At 41.2% G+C, this 17,134-nt stretch overlaps 1 protein-coding gene across 6 annotated transcripts in view; it reads left to right on the top strand.

Moving 5' to 3' along the window:
- Window positions 1–17,134, top strand: part of sash1a (SAM and SH3 domain containing 1a) — a 162,557-nt gene that overhangs the window by 28,129 nt on the left and 117,294 nt on the right. The gene's annotated exons all lie outside the window — the stretch shown is intronic.

The raw sequence follows: 17,134 nt of genomic DNA, 5'->3' as shown, positions 1-17,134 counted from the left end.
TCCTCAACGGAATATATTTGAGGCTCGCTGCAGACCAGGCTGCACTTTGTGTGATCTGAACGTTAGTGTGATCTAATATTACAGCCTTTAATTAAGCCCTGTTTTCGTTTAATTAAAATGTTTTTGTTAAAGTAATTATGTCATTGTTAACACTTTTGGTAAATTCATGCTCGGGTGGCTGGAATAAGCGCACATGGACCATATATAACCGCACACACACACTCGCGCATAAATTGTAAACAGAAGCAAGAAGGGCTTGACAGATGAGGCTATACATATTCATTAATGAGTCATTTAACTCCAGCCTTTGAACCAGCCTCTACTGGCTGTGCACCCAACTTGGTACTATATTAGCCTAGACAAATTCTTACACGGCCATTTATTTCTGCCTTGTTCTGCAAATTCCTCTTCAAAGGATAAATGTTTAACTGTAGCCTGGCTGCTGTATAACAAATTGTATTCTTTGAAAATGAATAAAAAGTGAATGTTAAGGTTTTATAGGCACAGAATCTTTTCACTGACTGTGACACTAATGAAGCAGGTAGGAAAACACAGCCTGCGCATTTTAGTTACATTTGTAAATTTGTACATTTAACATTTACAATAGGAAGAAAAGGATTGCCCATAACTGGGGGGTTATTTCAAAAGCTGGTGGAAAAGAAAAGACCGGACTTTTACAACATTTTGATTCTTGTGTTTATTAACCAACCCTATCTGACAACCTCAATATATACGCAACCGTGTGTGCGTGCATTATATATAGACACATGTTTACAGTTGTCACACATTTTCCCTATTTTCATTTTCCCTGTACATCGTCCAATCTCTATCCACCATTTTTTTTCCTACTTCTTAGTAGTGTGACACAAATTTCCTCACACCTATCAGTTCAGCCTCACACTTCCTGACAAACCACATTATCTCTGCACTGCTTCGTCCAGTGAACAACCCTACTCTCGGCCCCCTACATGCAGACACACAGAGTAACGTCTCTCAGATGAAGGCCAGCATATGGCAACATGGAATCTTTTAATAACACCTCTTGAGTACTTGTTCTGGGCCAGATCTGCTCTCAGAATGTCACGCTGTTGCTCTCACGATTCACAAAAAGATGTTCTTCCATTTAATGGAAAAGTCTTGAATCTAAAATGCTTCACTGACAGCTAAATAATTATAGCAGTGTATGATCAGCAATAGAAATTTACTGAGCTTTGCATTTGTCTAATGCTACAGTTATACGAAGTAAAATAGTGGTTGGAGACTGCAGCACAACCAAAATTATTGCAATCTGCAATGAACATGCAATCCTTTAAAACTGTTGCTTTGACAGGAACCATGTCTGTGACACCTCAGTCAGCTGCCGTCTTCAAAGCAACTTCAGTGCATCGAGACGATGATGAAACAACAATAAGATGAAGTCGGGTTGCCATCAGTTTTTGATCAAATGGGGTCAAGTTGGAACTTACATGCTATCTGTTTGTAATAATATGGCGTTTAACTGTGATAAATCACTGAAAGTCACAAATCTGCTGCCCTCCACTTCACTGCTATTCAAGAGTCCAACCAGACTCCAAAAATAGTGCTTTCACTGCAAAATGACATAAGCGCTCAGCAACCTTGCTTATATATAGGAAAACAACCAGAATACAACCAGTTGGCAGTTTGTTGCACATACCTGTGCGTTAAGATCTATGTTTCCTTTTGTTGAAGCAAGACAGATTATGCGATGGAGAAACAATAATACGTGACCGTGCTTCCACTAAATGACTACTCCAATTACTCATAGGTTATTGTTAATAAGTGGACATTTATGTTTAATTGAGTGCATTTTGTTTAAGATGAATTTCCTGGCTGTGGCTGGAAACGCCTCGTGTAGTCAGTGGATAAGCAATAACACAATGGGTCAAGTCTCTTTCAAGACAATGGTATCCAAATGACTGGGCATTTCATAACAAGTAACATGCTTTTTCAGTGTTCTTGAAATAGGTTTCAAAATCAAGATAAGCTTAAGATTTTAAGTAGGGTTATTCAAGTTAGTCAAAGAGACCAAGACACCTCCCACGTGGTATGTTGGCATCGCAAGTCAAAATACTCTTGCTTTGGCATCCATTCCATTATGGGAAAAGGTTTGTGGTAAAGTTAATGTGGCTATTTGCTAATGAGGCTAATTCCACAAGAAGGGCTGTGGCCAGATTTTGTACCAACAGACGGATGGGGGAGAGAAGCGATAGAGGAAAAAGATTAAAGCTTTACTGATAAATTCCAGAATAATGAAAAAGCAGCGCCTCAGTTCCCATCCTCATTCTTCTTCTCTCCGTGCTCTTTGCATTAAGGATAACTAATGTCCCCGTTCCCGCTGTTTGCTTAAATTGTGTATTCTAGTTGTGTGTCATTTTTAGTTAACATGCACAGCACATTGAACCAGGTGGCTGTGGGGCACAGAGCTGTGATTTCCCTCAGCAGGAGTCAGGTTTTAGAAAAGAGCTAACAATGAGCAAACGTCTTGAATGGAGAAGGATGTTTTTAAGTAAAGGCGGATAGGAGCTTTTCATCTAGCTGTATGCTATTTTTTTCTTCCTGTTTGCATTTAACTGGGGTTGAGGAGCCTGCCTTGAATTCCATCCGGGATAATAAAAACACGAGTCACCCACAGCTTTATAAGAAACCGGAGACTATTGCTGCCTGCAGTTATTATCACACGATATTTTGCTTCAGATTAATAACCATCGGGAGTTTTAAAAGTAGTGAGCTATACTGTGTAAATATGAATCAATGATTTTATCCAGTAGCAGCAGCAAAAATATATTGCTAGTTTTGGATAAAATAGCTGCTAAAGCATCCAATGCATTATCAATGCTTGGACACATGTATTCTTGACATATTGATAGCCGATAGCATATCCTGAACAGGGTTATTAGTAACCTAGGGGCTCCCCCCCCCCCCCACCCGGTCCCACAAGATATCCTTCTCAGCTGACATCCTACGCGTGATTGGCTGAGTGGGCAGTTGGCATATTTTACTGGCTTTCCTTGTAGTCTTACTTGATTCCCTTTGGCTGTGTTAGGGGTGATGTACAGTTCACTTTCAACTTGCATCCTAGCTGCTGGGTCGGTGGTAAAGCTTGTGTGTTAGCAAAGAGAAATCTTCTTAACTCTAGATGGAGAAAAGTAGCTGGTGAGGAGAATTCAAGAATTCAGCCCAGCTTTTTGTAAATCGGTGAGGAGAGAAAATAATGTTGATCAATTTGATGACAATTAGAGGAGGCACAGTATAAATATCCTAAATATTGTTAAATTAAAATTAAAGAGTGAGAGAGGGAGATGAGGAAAGCACAGCGGACGGCTAGATGGATTGACCTTTTTGTCTCAGATACCCAATCCACCTATTTGACAGAGTTTCCAATACAAGTATTGGATGGTTGCATCCCTGAAGAAAATGTGTAACGTAATTATTCTCCAAATCAACGAGCCAACCCAAATCTGCTGCTGATGCTTTCTGTGCGTTGATTTTTAATCACTGGAGCGTGTATGCTTCTGTGTGTGTCTATGCATATTTGTAAATACGTCTGCATGTGTGGATTTCTGGGTGGGTGTACTCTGACATATGCCTGCAGGTTTGCACCACTCTGAGGGAGAAATGGAAGCTTTTCACAATGACACCCAATACTTGACACGTCCAACCGTGAATCTACAATCAATACAGCAGCACATATTAGACTTTAGTGCAGAGTTGTTCTTTTTCCCCCCACCCCTGTTCTCTGACTGTGATCGATTCGAAATTACAAACCCTGCCTAGGTCCTACAGTTGCATCTTGCTTTGAAGTTTTTCAAAGGATTAACATGAGCCAGCTAGCTGAGATTTCTGGCACACATTACAGTACATGTAGCCATGTATTTTCTGTCTTCCAATAATAGTCCAAGTCCAATTCGAGCAAAGATCCCAAATGTTAGTGGGAAATGAACAGTGCTGCAAGTCATGTTCACACACTGTCTCCATGCATACAAGGTGGTGTAGTATATGTCAGTGTAGCAACACTATTCACCACCCTCTAAAGTCCATTTATCATTTTCCAGTCAGCATAGACACCTCTAGACAATAGATACTTAAGCGTTTAGACATGTTCCATATTTAAATCAAGCAGCTACTAGGTTTAAGTGATTTTTATGAATGTGTGTCCCCCTGTCACCGATGCTCTCTGACCTTTCCTCCTGACCTTGTACTGTCTAGTCACCACCTGGCTCCAGGGGAAATGTGGTGTGACACAGGACGCACACAGTCTGCCTCACACGTACCTGACAAAGATTAATGGCACCTCAGATATTCATCATTATTCTCCCTAACAGCAGTCGGATATGGCCCTGGGCCAGATCTCTGCCATCAAAACCCACCGTTGTAAAATATTTCTTTTCACTGCTCAGCTGAAACCTGGCCAAAGCCGCGTAGTACTTTACAGCTTCCTAAACATTTTTTAAATGCAGGATTACACAAATGAAGATTCACCAGGGTGCCAAAAATATGCCATTGCTACCAGAGTAAACAACCGTTTCTTTGACTGTTAAGTGGCCTTTTACAATCCCTTGCTGTCTGTACGTCCTGCGAGCAAGCAGTAGGCCTCCAACCTCTTGTTATCCATCCTAATTGTCTGGAAACGAGAGTCGATGAAGCTCATACAAAGGACTGCTGGAGGGAGAGGTGGTGGTGCTTGGATGGCGTGGGGGGTGGGCGGGCTATTGTTGCTGTCGGATAGATAGAGAGGTAATCATATGGGGAATGGAGGGTGGAGGTTGCTCTATCTGCCTGCTGCCTCTCCTCATAGGAACATCTGCCTCTCAGACTGCAACAGATGCAGAGGCACACAGGGAACGATGGCGGGCGATGGTGCTGCTGGGAGCTGATGCATCCTGCCAGGTTGTTGCGGGGAGATTCAGCACCAGTGTGGTTTTTAAGTATATTAGTTGTCTCTGTTGGCACTTCATAGCTGATCATTTTTAATCGGTCATCATTCACGAAGCAAGGAAAAGGCAGCAGCCAGCAATGTTCAAAACCATACGTTGTGCAAAGTTCTAATGCATGAGCTAAAATGGTAATGCTGTTAAAACACACAATTGATTAAATCAGTAACTGAGAAGAAAAAGTTGCTAATTAAGGAAAGGCTAACCGCAAAGCAGGTAAGAATGCAGAAAATCACACCTACCTATTAGAGAGTGCTGGGTGTGCACTTTTGGCATCATTCTGTGCATTGCCAACCAGATTTCTGTAAATTGTCTCAAATAGGCTGAGATTTGTTATTTGTCAAAAAGCGCCTTCCATTATACATGGTACATTTAAATAGGATTCCAATTATTTGATGCCACGTTACCTCAGATTGGCCTCTGAATGGCTCCACACACCATCTGGTGTGTAGGCTAGAATCGTTCGCACTGTATGGTCCTAAAATACACTTACAATACACACAAGCTCACGCTCATCCGCTCGCTCAGTCGTTCACTCGCCCGGACTAGTGCCTATCTGTGATGCGGTAGCACACCTCGACTGATAGCCTGCTGTTAAATCTCAATGAGCCAATTTTCTTCTTCCAATGAGATTCACCCAATTACAGTTCTGCGTATTGGTATACCACAGGACAGCTGCTACTGCTGCTGCTGGGAAATGGATTGTGGTTTGGTAAAGATTGGCTTCAGCTCCTGCTAGATTTGTTTTAATCACATGTTTGATTAGATAACCGTAGCTCAAAGTTAGCTGTGAACATTAAAGGAAAGAGACACAGATTTTACTCTAAACCAAACTTCTTTTTTTCTTCCTGCAGAATCTCTGTCTCCTCTTTGTTTCTCTGGAGTTCTGCATTGTCAGTAATTTGGGGACATGCTTGATCTCAGGAGGGCTCACAGGCTCAGGCAGAAAGAATTTGACTTTAGTGTCAGAGGTGTCTCAGATGTTTCAGGAAAGCAGCTCCCCAAAGACCTCAATATAAATACACATATCGCAGGTATGTGAGCCACACTTGTTCAGCAAGGGGTTACAAACATGACTCTGTGACATTAATTCAGCAAAGATTTGGTTTAGAGGACCGAGCGGTGCCTTACAGATGCAATCTATCCGACCTTGTCATTTCTACTTCAGTGAAGAAAAGGGCAGTTTTTTTTCCCAGTGAGCCTGAGGCCAGCTATTTTTAAAACTTATGTGGAGGAATCAGCTACTGTTTTGGATCCCAGGCAGATTCTTACTTATTAGGTTAAATCCATGACTTTGCTTTTTACTCTACTTTTCTTTTAAATCCCACTTTAGTTTTTTTTTATTTTTATCATTACTTCCATCTGTTTCACGTGAAGGTCTTGTAAGGATGTAAGGTCTTATCTGTTACAGAGGACTGGTGTGGACAGTGATGTGCCAGCAGACCACCGAGCCTGTAGCCGTGCTTATCAGCCTGTACTGGTGGCACCGGCCTGGACCGCTCTTTATCTCTTATCTCTAACACAGGATGTAGAGCAACACGGATCCTGGCTCAGCAGCAGCTAAGCAGGATATCAGGGGGGCTGCTTGCTAGCTGGCTTATTGTCGAAAAGATATCAGAGAGATTATTAACTCTCACATTTGATGATTGTGTGTCTGTGCGTATGCGTGCGTTTTGAAAGAAATTTTATGCAGTGTCTAACCTGATATTTGTATGAAAGGTGATTATAGTTATTTTTTTCAGCGTGCAGGTTTTTGGCATTGTGTCTGTTCATTTTCAAAATGACAAAGTCCAAAATTATGCAGTATTCATGTAACACTGTTCATGTTACACTAAGATGCTGAGATCACTATCTAAAAAAGTAATCGGCACTCAGATAACACATCCTCTACAGATTTTTAAGAATTATATCAACTTTACAAAGCCAGTGTTTGCTTCATGGTTGCTGGTTTGTATTGGATTACACAAGTTTTGCCAAAAATACTGTTTACCTACCTCCATGTAGCACAGGGTGGTGCTCCTAACTACACAAAATCTCTAGCACTTTTTCTGTTGTGGACTTATAACAGAGAACTTCTTCCTACGACCTCTGGGTGTATTCATGTCTACAATAAAGTAAAATCAATGTTAAGTAGAATAATTTGAGTCCATGTTACAAGCAGTTCAGATATCAATACTAACATTTCTTCCTCTCCTCATTCCTGTTTGCATTAATGGTAACAGCAGGGTGAAAAGAATTGAATTAATGCTGATATGCTGCTTATGAGTCACATATAGTATTACCATATTTATGTATGTTAATTAATTCACATACTCTTTGAATCATCGCATGCTTTGAGTTTCATTTTTGACGTTCTCTAACTTAGGGCAGCTTTACAGGGCGACCTTCTCATTTCGCTCACAGGCTTTGCCGATGCTGACCACAAAGTGTTTGTTATGACAAGCATGATTAACATGTCACTGAGTGAAGACTCTTGCCAGGCATTTAAACTGATTCAGGGGAAAGCCAGGATGCCAGGGGGTAGAAAGAAGCCCCTGGATGAGTCTCACTGAACTCTGTTAAATCAAATGTTACACATTTTAAATACCAGGCTTCTTCTGTATTTAGCATGAAAGATATCTGTGACGTGCATATTTTCTCTAATATCATGTATTTTATTTAGGTTTTAAAAATGCCAAATTGAAAATGAAATCGGGGTGTGGGTATTTTCCCTGTGTGCTAATAAATGGGTGTGCTTAAGTGCTCAATAACTAAAGTAACAGATCATTTAAATTATTGATGAGTGACTTGGAGTAAAGACCCTGGGGGCAAACTGCCCTGCCAGTTGACCTTTCTGCTGTGAACTTTGATCCATTCTGCACACGACTCATTACAGAACCTGCTACAATTCTTGACCTTTTGCAAGATGCATGGGAAGTTCCAAATGTCAGTACCAACCTTCGGCAACGTTGCCTACAGGCTGTGAGATTTTTATGAACAAAAAAGGCCAGAAGTCTTATTTGCGCTTTATAACAAGAGAAAAGCTGATTAACTACTATATTATACAATGAGGAATATGCAGTAAACCCCTTACTGTCCATTTTGCCTAGCAGCAGTGACTGATTGAATGGATGTCATGGCAAATGCCACAGCGCTGCTTTACATAGCGGGGTGACGATGGCTTACACCATGAGGAACAAAGCATCTTTAATAGTCAGCTATAACCCATCATTCTTTCAGGTTCAACATAAACAGAGTCACTCCTCCACTCATTTACAGTGTATATCACCCTCATGACTGAACACATTAAATCAATAACAGGTACATTAATTCTCGGGATTCACTGGTTTCCATTTCTCAGAAAGAAAAATCCTCGTCCAACATTTTATTGAAGCAGTATATTTCAAACCTGGGCAGAAGAGCCTGTTATTAGCTAGTTAATGTGTTTAATGCTGTTGCTTTACAGCCTTTCAGCTCGACAGGCTAATGGCATGTCCCGGCTTAACCTTGATCTTTAGGGTGCCTGCATGCTGAATCATTGCGTGCAACAAAGGATATTTTTAGGCAGACTAGGACAACCAGATTCAAATCAGTTGTTACCAATCAGAGTGTGTGTTCTCCTACTCTAACATAATTATGATCAAACGCATCCGCGACCACCCATCGCACAGTTCCTGATACGGGATTAAATTTAGCACATACCTTAGGGTGGAAACATCTCTGTGAGCCCTGCTGAGACCCACAAAAACAATATTGCTGATCCTCCAGACCTCCCACTCCCACACAATGCACCACTAAGCTGCAGAAAGTGTTGGGTATAACTGCAGCACTTTTTGCTGTGGGATAGATTAGTGCATGCACAATTAAAATGGGTCATTCCACCAGCCACTGCCAGTAAGGTATTTTTATTGTTGGGAGTATCCCATTGGATTAGCCCCATGTTACGTCCTGCCTGCTGCATTTTTTTTTCCCCACAAAAAAGAAAGGGGGGGAAGAGGGGGGCAGAAGTTAGTAGGGAACAAATGTCACCCTTTAATAGTACAGCATTTACTTGGCTAATCATAGAAGAAGGAAAAAAGAGCAGTTTTAGGGATTTCGTATCAAGAATAGACAGTTTTGTGTATACTCCACACCTGTGCACGTCTGCAACCATCTGTGTGTTAATTTGGGTTTTGGGGAGGAGTCAATATGGCTAATACCTGTAAAAGCCACATTTTTGCCTCCTCTGTTTTCAGAGTGCCCTAACCTGTGGCTTATCATCACCTCAGAAGCTTAAAGCTCTCAGAGCTCCGTCAAGGGATGTGAAAAGATAGCTGGAGGGAGCGCAGGCCCGAATCAAGTTGCTGCACAAATCATCTGTTGCTGGAGGGCTGCGGCTGTCAGTGGCACCCTGTCAGATGGCTGGAGCGAGGGAATGAGAAAGTGTAACACTGCTAGAAGAGTTGAGGTCGGCAGCTGCCCTTTCCTTAATATGATCATTTGAATTCAAAGCTGTCACTGATCTGATTGCTGGCATGCTTCGAATTTATATTCCATGACCGCTAGGCTTTACGAGGAGTTGTGAATGGAACACAGAGGTGGCATACATACACACTCATTTCCTGGCTTAGTCGCCCATGTGTAGCGTGCTGGTTTGCATTGATTTATTGTCTTTTTAGTTCAGACTTGACAACTTAGTGCTGAAAATTAAAATGCAGAAAAGAGTTTGTTACAGCAATGCTTCACACTATGACGTCGTTTTCTGGTAGCAGAGTAAAAATAGGGCAGGAACTTAGGATAAATCAGTGGTTGCAATACATTTTTTTTTCACGTTTGATGACAGGATAGTGAGTAGATGCCCCGACCAACTGGTAGTCCAATGATTTAGGGTGTTTCACACCTTCAATAACAAGGTATGGGTCACCTGGTGGGAGGCAACCTCTCACCAAACAATTGCAGTCTGCCTTGGACTGACTAAACCCTGTGAATGTTTGCACATAATTTCCAGCATGCTGCATTCAGTCATTCAGGCAACTGACTGTGAGTCATCACAGACATGATTACCATCTTTTTCCTTTTTTTCCCTTTAAAGTAACCATCATGATTGGAAGTTTATTGCACGAGGTTCATTGCAGGTTTGGCAGTGCTGCAGTTGCCCACCATTGTCTTTGTGTGACTGCAGCATTAAGTGCATTAATGCATCAATTAATTCAGCAACAGTTATAAAATATAACTGTGGTACTTGCATCATTAAAATGTGATTGGTCTATGAGATTGGTGGCATGTCCTTGAAAAGCCCCATGCGCTATAATAAAATAAAGGCAAACATTCATCTGGTGTTTGTGTCTGCATAGTTCCCTACCTGTGCAAGTGAAGCATTATGGGAAATCCACAAGCTGCATGCTTGTGAACAGTCCTCACCAAGCATTAGCACCTAGCCTGTGTGCTAAATGCAAAGGTCAAATTTTAACTATGTACAAGGTTAGCTTGAACCGGAAAGGGAATCACTGTGAAAAGTTTGGTTTTAGTCCATCATAAAAAAAACATTCTTGCTACCGGATATCCTCTATCATTTTCTGTAGCTGGAGAAAAATGAAAGACCAATAGCAGCCCGAACATGGACAAAAGTAGTCTACATTAGCAGCGGTTTCAAGTGGTCTCTACAACATGCATGCATCTGCAAAGTTTGGTGTGGCACCAAGATATTACCACTGATAAATGATGCAGGATCTGGTTCTTATTGGGTCCTCTTTCACACCAAGAAGGCTTTCTGCACCTCCTAAAGGGTTATCTTTCATGGCATCATGTTCAGAACTGTTCACTCTCAGTATTTGTTAAACAGACAGGAAAGCGGTGTCAAGCCTGAAGCCTCACTGACCACATATGTGTTTGTGTGTCTGACTGCAGTCCTTTCCAATCGAAGCATCTTTCATACCTCCCTTCTCTAAACCAAAGAGCATATTTGGGTGAATTTATGTGTTGGTGTAAGATGAGATACAAATCCCATTACATTCCTAATCAGAGAAGGATGCTGAGTTGGCAAAATTCAGACAACTGTGAGCAGAAGTGTGTTGATGCTTCTAACCCTGAGATGTCTGGAATCCACAGACTTCCTCCCCTGCTTCTACAGATTTATCAAAGTCCTCCTGTGTAATTTCTATACTAAATTACAGAACAGAAACTAATATCACAAAGCATGAAGATCAGCACTTTTTCTTTGGCCTGTATGCCATTCCTTTTTTGACGAAGTGTCTTGATGTGATTTCTCATCCAGTCTAGTGTCAGAGTATAGTAAAATGAAGCCATCTCAGTTATTATTTAAATGAATAAAATATAACAGCACAGCAAAGTCAGTATTCTAGTTTTTCATAAATGAAAAATACATTACAAACCCCCACACTGAATACAAGAACTCTATCAAGAGGGAAATTAGTGTCACAGTGTACTGATTATTCTTTTATTTTGGTTCTTTTTGGCTAGCAAACTGAGGGATTGCTAGTTATCGCCATGTCTATATTTCGCAGCTCCATATAATGAACATAGCCATAAGCAGAGTTAAATCTGTGAAGTGTTGAGATCCAGTGTGGAATGTACAGAGTCAGTCAGAGGGGCCTATTGGTCTGGAAGGCTGCTGACAGACAGATTGATGTAGTGCTCACTCCTTTGAGAGATGATGAATGACTTTCTGTGGTGCTTAGAGTTGCCAACTCCCCTCCAGCGGGAGAAATGTTGGCCCTAGAGACTGGAATATAGATTCTGGTGGCAAAAGCGGAAGAGTGGTGGTGCCAAACAAGCTGACGTTCAAGATGGTTTAGGTTGCGCATGGAGCACGATGAGGTTTATAACCCTCACTTTAATTTAACCCTGGAAAATCCTCTGATGGAATTAAAGGCAGTTCCCTTTTTTAATGTGTGTTTGTGCATACTGTGTCTCAACAATCGGAGGTCACTGAAAACATTTTCATCTTTTTGTTTAGAGAAACTGCCAAATTATTGCAGGAGGCAGCTGAAATTAAGGTCAAGCACTAAATAAATAAAATAATTTCAAACTAAATGTATTAACACACAGATCCACAAGGTTATAATTTTCATGACTGCCATTAGCTGTCTAAACATTATTATTGTTGAAGTAATGTAATTTTTGAAATACTCAATCACTTAATTCACCTTTCCCGTCCATTCTGATGCTCAGCTTGAACTTCAGTAGGCTGTCTGGACCATGTCTATAAGCCTAACTACATGGAGTTGCTACATTGTAATTGGCTGACTAGATACTCACATTAACAAGAAGCTTAACACGTGTAGCTACTAAAATGCAATGTATTTGCCTTCATCACAGTGCTTTCATTCATGTGATAGATTACAAACTCAGACTGAAGTCTTCTGGGTTCACGTGTAGGTGAAAGTTGTCTGGATGTGCGTTTCTCTGGGTGGCAAACGAATGTTTGTATTTAAAATTCAAAGAAAAGCAAGGGGGAAAAAATAACACGCAGTAGTTTTACTTATCAGCTGCTGACAGCATGCCTTGTCTCTACTTGTCAGCGGTCCCACTCAGTCACGACGGTGCTAATTCAACCCTGCTGCATTTCCTATATATTTTGATAACTGCAGTTATCCATGGAGTGCTTTTATTATGCAAACATCGCACACAAGCAGCTGGAGAGCAGATTTTAATTCAGAGGGCCTCGTCTCAGCCAAATGCCGAGGAACCCTGTGATGTTAGGCTGATTAACAGCGTACATTGGCGTGTTCTTGCTGTTGGCTTTGTAGGTCAGGCAAATTAAATCTGAGCTTTTTCACTTAGATATTGTAGTGCCTGCACACAGTTTTAACAGCAGGTCGCATGTCACCAGTAAAGTGCCTGTCAAGAAACCCTGACAGGACTTCGTTATGCGAATATGGCTGTTTCATACTGTTATAAATGACAATATAGGGAATTACTGTCAGCTTGGCTTTTTAGAGTCCACTCTGCTCTTGCTAGAAGATAAAGCACCTTTATTGAAATTTCAAATAGCTGTCATGCTAATTTGTGCATTTTGCTTGTGGCAATTTTTTTTTTCTCTTTTTTTTTTTTTTTTTTTTTTTTTTTAGAGAGAGTTTCTTGTACCGTCTGCAAACCTCTTTGGCCTCCTCTTTAGTTGGCATTGCTTAAGGCCTGTCTCTGCCTGCTGTAAAACCAGCGCATTAGGCCCTCTGTCATCGAGGAGATGGATGGACAGTGGCTTCTCAGCTGGCGCGTAGATAGCATTGCAGTTTCACGGGCGACTCTTTCAACAGGGGAGACATGCCAGCAGCAGGGAGGATGGATGGAGAGGTTGGATGTTGGGGGAGAGTGTGGATTAATGAGGGGCGTCTGGTGACGGATGGGGCAACATCAGTAGATGGCTGTTTCAATTTCAGCCTCCCACTCTACTTCCTGCCTATATTATTCATCGGGCCGAAGTACAGAAACTCGTTCGCTGCTAAACTTAAAGCAGTTATTGCTTTTTTTTCCCCCCCCTTCCTTTTTTTCTTCTCAAGTCTTTTATTCCCATTTGGCCGATCAACTTTTCAACAGTAAAGCCATGCATTGTCATATATGTAAAATTTCCCTATAATTTTCATCTTGAAAGTGCTTGTTTTTTTGTTGTTTTTTTTCAATGTCAGTAGGAAGAAATTTAAGCAGACATAAGAGCCTCACACTCAAGTTAACAAGTCCCATGATGCTGGGTCATAAATTGTGTCCACCATTCCCTCCAGGTCCCCCTCCTTGCCCTCTCTCCTTATTCATCCTATCCAACCTCCCCAGTGGGACCATTATAATGAGTATGTTAGTATGTGTTTGTATTCTCTGAAGTTGGGGGGGCTTTTAGAGGAGAAGCCATGAGCAGCAGAACGGGGGGAGAGGAAAATGCTTTAGATGAAAGATGAGAGGAGGAACTGAGCTATGAGGAGAAAGGGAATCAGAGGAGAAGTGGGGGAGGGGGGAGGGACACAAGGACTACATTAACTATTTATGGGTATGCTCCGATGGCTAATGGGAATTACATCTGTTTTAATTATTGATGCCCTAACCGTCTGTCTTTAGAATCATCTCCTCTGGGGATTGAACTGCCTGACAGATTCTATTGTTGTTGTTTACGTATGATATGGAGGCATATGTAGATTGCGTTCCACTAATAATATTTGGTTGCGAGTAATGGTCCCTAAATTAATTTTTTTTTCTGTTCCTTCCTTTCATTTTAACAACTTAATTCAATTATGGTTTTGCGTGGGGACTTGAAATAAGACATAGAAACTCAATCGCCTTTTCTACAATTGATGCCTTTTTGTGTGTCCTGCCTGAGGCTTGTGTAGGAAGCAAACTCATAATGATAATCTAATCGTGGTTTTCACAGGCAAAGTATGAGCATTGGCAGGTATTATAAGCTGGAAATAGCGCAATGTCTAGAAGGACAGGTCTTTGGAAATCGAACCGGTCCACCTGCATGTCTACGTTAAAGGCCTTCTTTTTAAGGAATCTCTTATCTTTCAAGGGGAACAGATTTAATGTTTGCTCAAACTTGGCCACCTTGAGTTTCTGCGTTTTTCTCTTGCCAGTTATCTCTCGAGTTTTGCTCTGCTTAGATTGGTTGCCAACTGGCCCTTAGTCAGCTCTGCTGTGAGAAGGTATTGGTGTAGCAGATGGCACTGGTAAAGCCTGAGGTGTCTTCAGAAAACAGAGGTCCTGGCTTTGCTGCAAGTTAGACGAAGATTATTTTCACTCAAGATGAACTGTTTGGGTTTGCGTATGTGTATTTGCTTCGTATTTCTGTGTTAGGGGTCTCACTCCTGCTACAAACACTACTCCATAATGTCACTGTATTTATAGAGAAGTGAACTTTCTCTGTGCTCGTCTAAGAACTGCTACTGAAAGACACAGAGTAGTCTCAAGCAGTTATCAGCACCTGCCTCATGCTAGCCATTGTTAACATCACCACCGCACCAAGCATTAATTACTTCTCACTGCTAGGCTTGTCTGACTTGGACAATATCGTAAGAGACCCAAAGTACACCAAATTTTATATAAAACTTTATTGTTCCAGGGTGTCCTGAGCTGTCCAGTCATGTCCATGTTCAGATGTGATGATGCATGGTAGCACTTTCTTATTACCAAAGATGCTGAATTACAGTCTGGTCTTTTGTGGATGACTCCGCTGATTAATGGGCCCTATTAAAACCCGTCTGCTCGACGTGCTTGGTGGGGGGAGGCGGCAGAGACGAGTATCGGGGATGGGAAAGGGCCCATCCTCCCTCTAATGGATGGTCTCAGAAATGGTCCTTACCACATGTGTCATACAGCATCAGAAGATGTATTGATGTGCTAAAGCGGAGGGCTGCTAGAACTGTTACAGCTGGTTGCATCAAGCAAGAAAGCATATCAAACACAAAAAAGGCTCGAATGCAGAAATTCCTTTGCTCTTAAGTGCAAAAAGGATAATGGCAGACACAGAGTGACAGTTGTTCAACTCAGCAAGTCAATATAGTGAAATATGCTAATCAACCAACTGACAATTACTAATAGGGTGACGAGAGGATCTAAATAAATCGTAGTGGTCCAGTACCTCGCGCTGAGGTGTTATCTTACTAACGGTGCAGTATCATCCTCATTAGAGCGTGTCCCATGGTTAATTATTGATCAGCTATGCAGAGATAAGTCACTCACCGAAGGCCACATGCTGGGTTTTGAGGCTCAACACTTCTCCCTGCTGGGCAGCGATGCACACGCGTGCGTGCACACATGCGTTTAAAAACTGTTAATCACGGTTTACTCTCACACCCATCTGTCTCAGTCCCAGTGTTAATGTACGTTTAATATGTTTACTAAGCACCCCTCACTTTTTAGTTTAATAGAATGCTGAACTCTGGAGACCATGTGGCTTATTAATGCACTAACGGCAATTAGGGTCAGACATGTTTGAAGAAGAAAAATGGCATGAAGCTTTTCTTAATTAAATGACAATTTATTTATTTTTTTGCCAACTTTGCTTTAATATGAAATGTGTAAAACAAAACATCCAGCTCTCCCTCTATTGTTCAACTTGTGTTCCCATTAAATATATATCAGCTGTGTCTTGTTTTTAGCCCCTTGCCTGTGTTAGCGGATCATTACTGTGGTTGCCTTTTGTCCTGGAATTGTTGGTGTCAATTCTTCCACATTTATGGATCTTGTTCTGCATCTTGTTGTCATGAAGACGGGGGGGAGTGGGGTTTTTCTAGGAAATCTTGGTCAACTGAAATCAACCAACTGTCACATTGGAAGAAAAATCTGCACATTATCTCTAAAACTAAATTGGCACAGCACTGAATGTAATCTCTCAAAACGAGTCATATTTATAGCTCGCCCCTGCCATAGTCACATGTTTCTAAAAATAAAATTCTATCAACTGGCAGCACAGGCACAAGGACTAAGGTGGTCAAAATGGACCACTTTTTTTACTGGTAGTCTCCTCCTGGTGCCACGTGGATCAATCTTGGCTGGCTATTGATTGGCTATTCTTTCATCATTATAAAAGAAAAATGATTGAAAGTTCAGATGCTTCATCGCAGGATTTCTGCTAATGCTTAAAAGCATCAGATATCAGTGCTGATAGCTACCCTGCTGTCAGATATGTGCAAAAATATATCACTTGCAGTCTTGGACCTGCCTGTGATGGTGTGCAGAGATTTGATCAGTACAATAAGTACTAACAGTGCGTAATAGTAGGACAGGCAGATAGTAAGAAATGTAACATGATGAATCTAGCTATTCTCAAGGTAATTTACAATAGCTTTGTTCCATGCCATTTGTTTCCTAGTGTTTACATTGGATTTCCGTCACTCTATATTTGACAAATAGGCATTCATATCTTGCTGTATGGTATCACGATTGAAAGAGCAGACTCAAGGTTATAAAAGGGTCCTTGTCCTTTATGGTATAATAAAGGCAAAGCCATTTTATTAGCAAATAATAAATGGGAGTAGTCTCATCCTTAGCTTGAGTGCACCTTGTCCTATGCTAAGGAACATGTTTTGTATTGGCTTTTACAGTTTTAGTTATTAAGTAACAAGTGTAAATATCAATAAGCTACCACATGCAGTATATTGTGACAATATGGTGTGTTTTTTGTTTTTTGTTTTCTCCCCTGGAGCAATCAAAAGGAGCATTTCCTTGGTATCATGTGACATAATTGAGTGCGTAGTCATTGATTTTCTTGTCTCTCCTCT

The sequence above is a fragment of the Astatotilapia calliptera genome, chromosome 15 (genome assembly GCF_964374335.1).
Source record: "Astatotilapia calliptera chromosome 15, fAstCal68.1, whole genome shotgun sequence".
Lineage (NCBI taxonomy): Eukaryota > Metazoa > Chordata > Actinopteri > Cichliformes > Cichlidae > Astatotilapia > Astatotilapia calliptera.
Note: the sequence above shows the minus strand (reverse complement) of the source record. Positions and strands in the feature narration are given on the sequence as shown.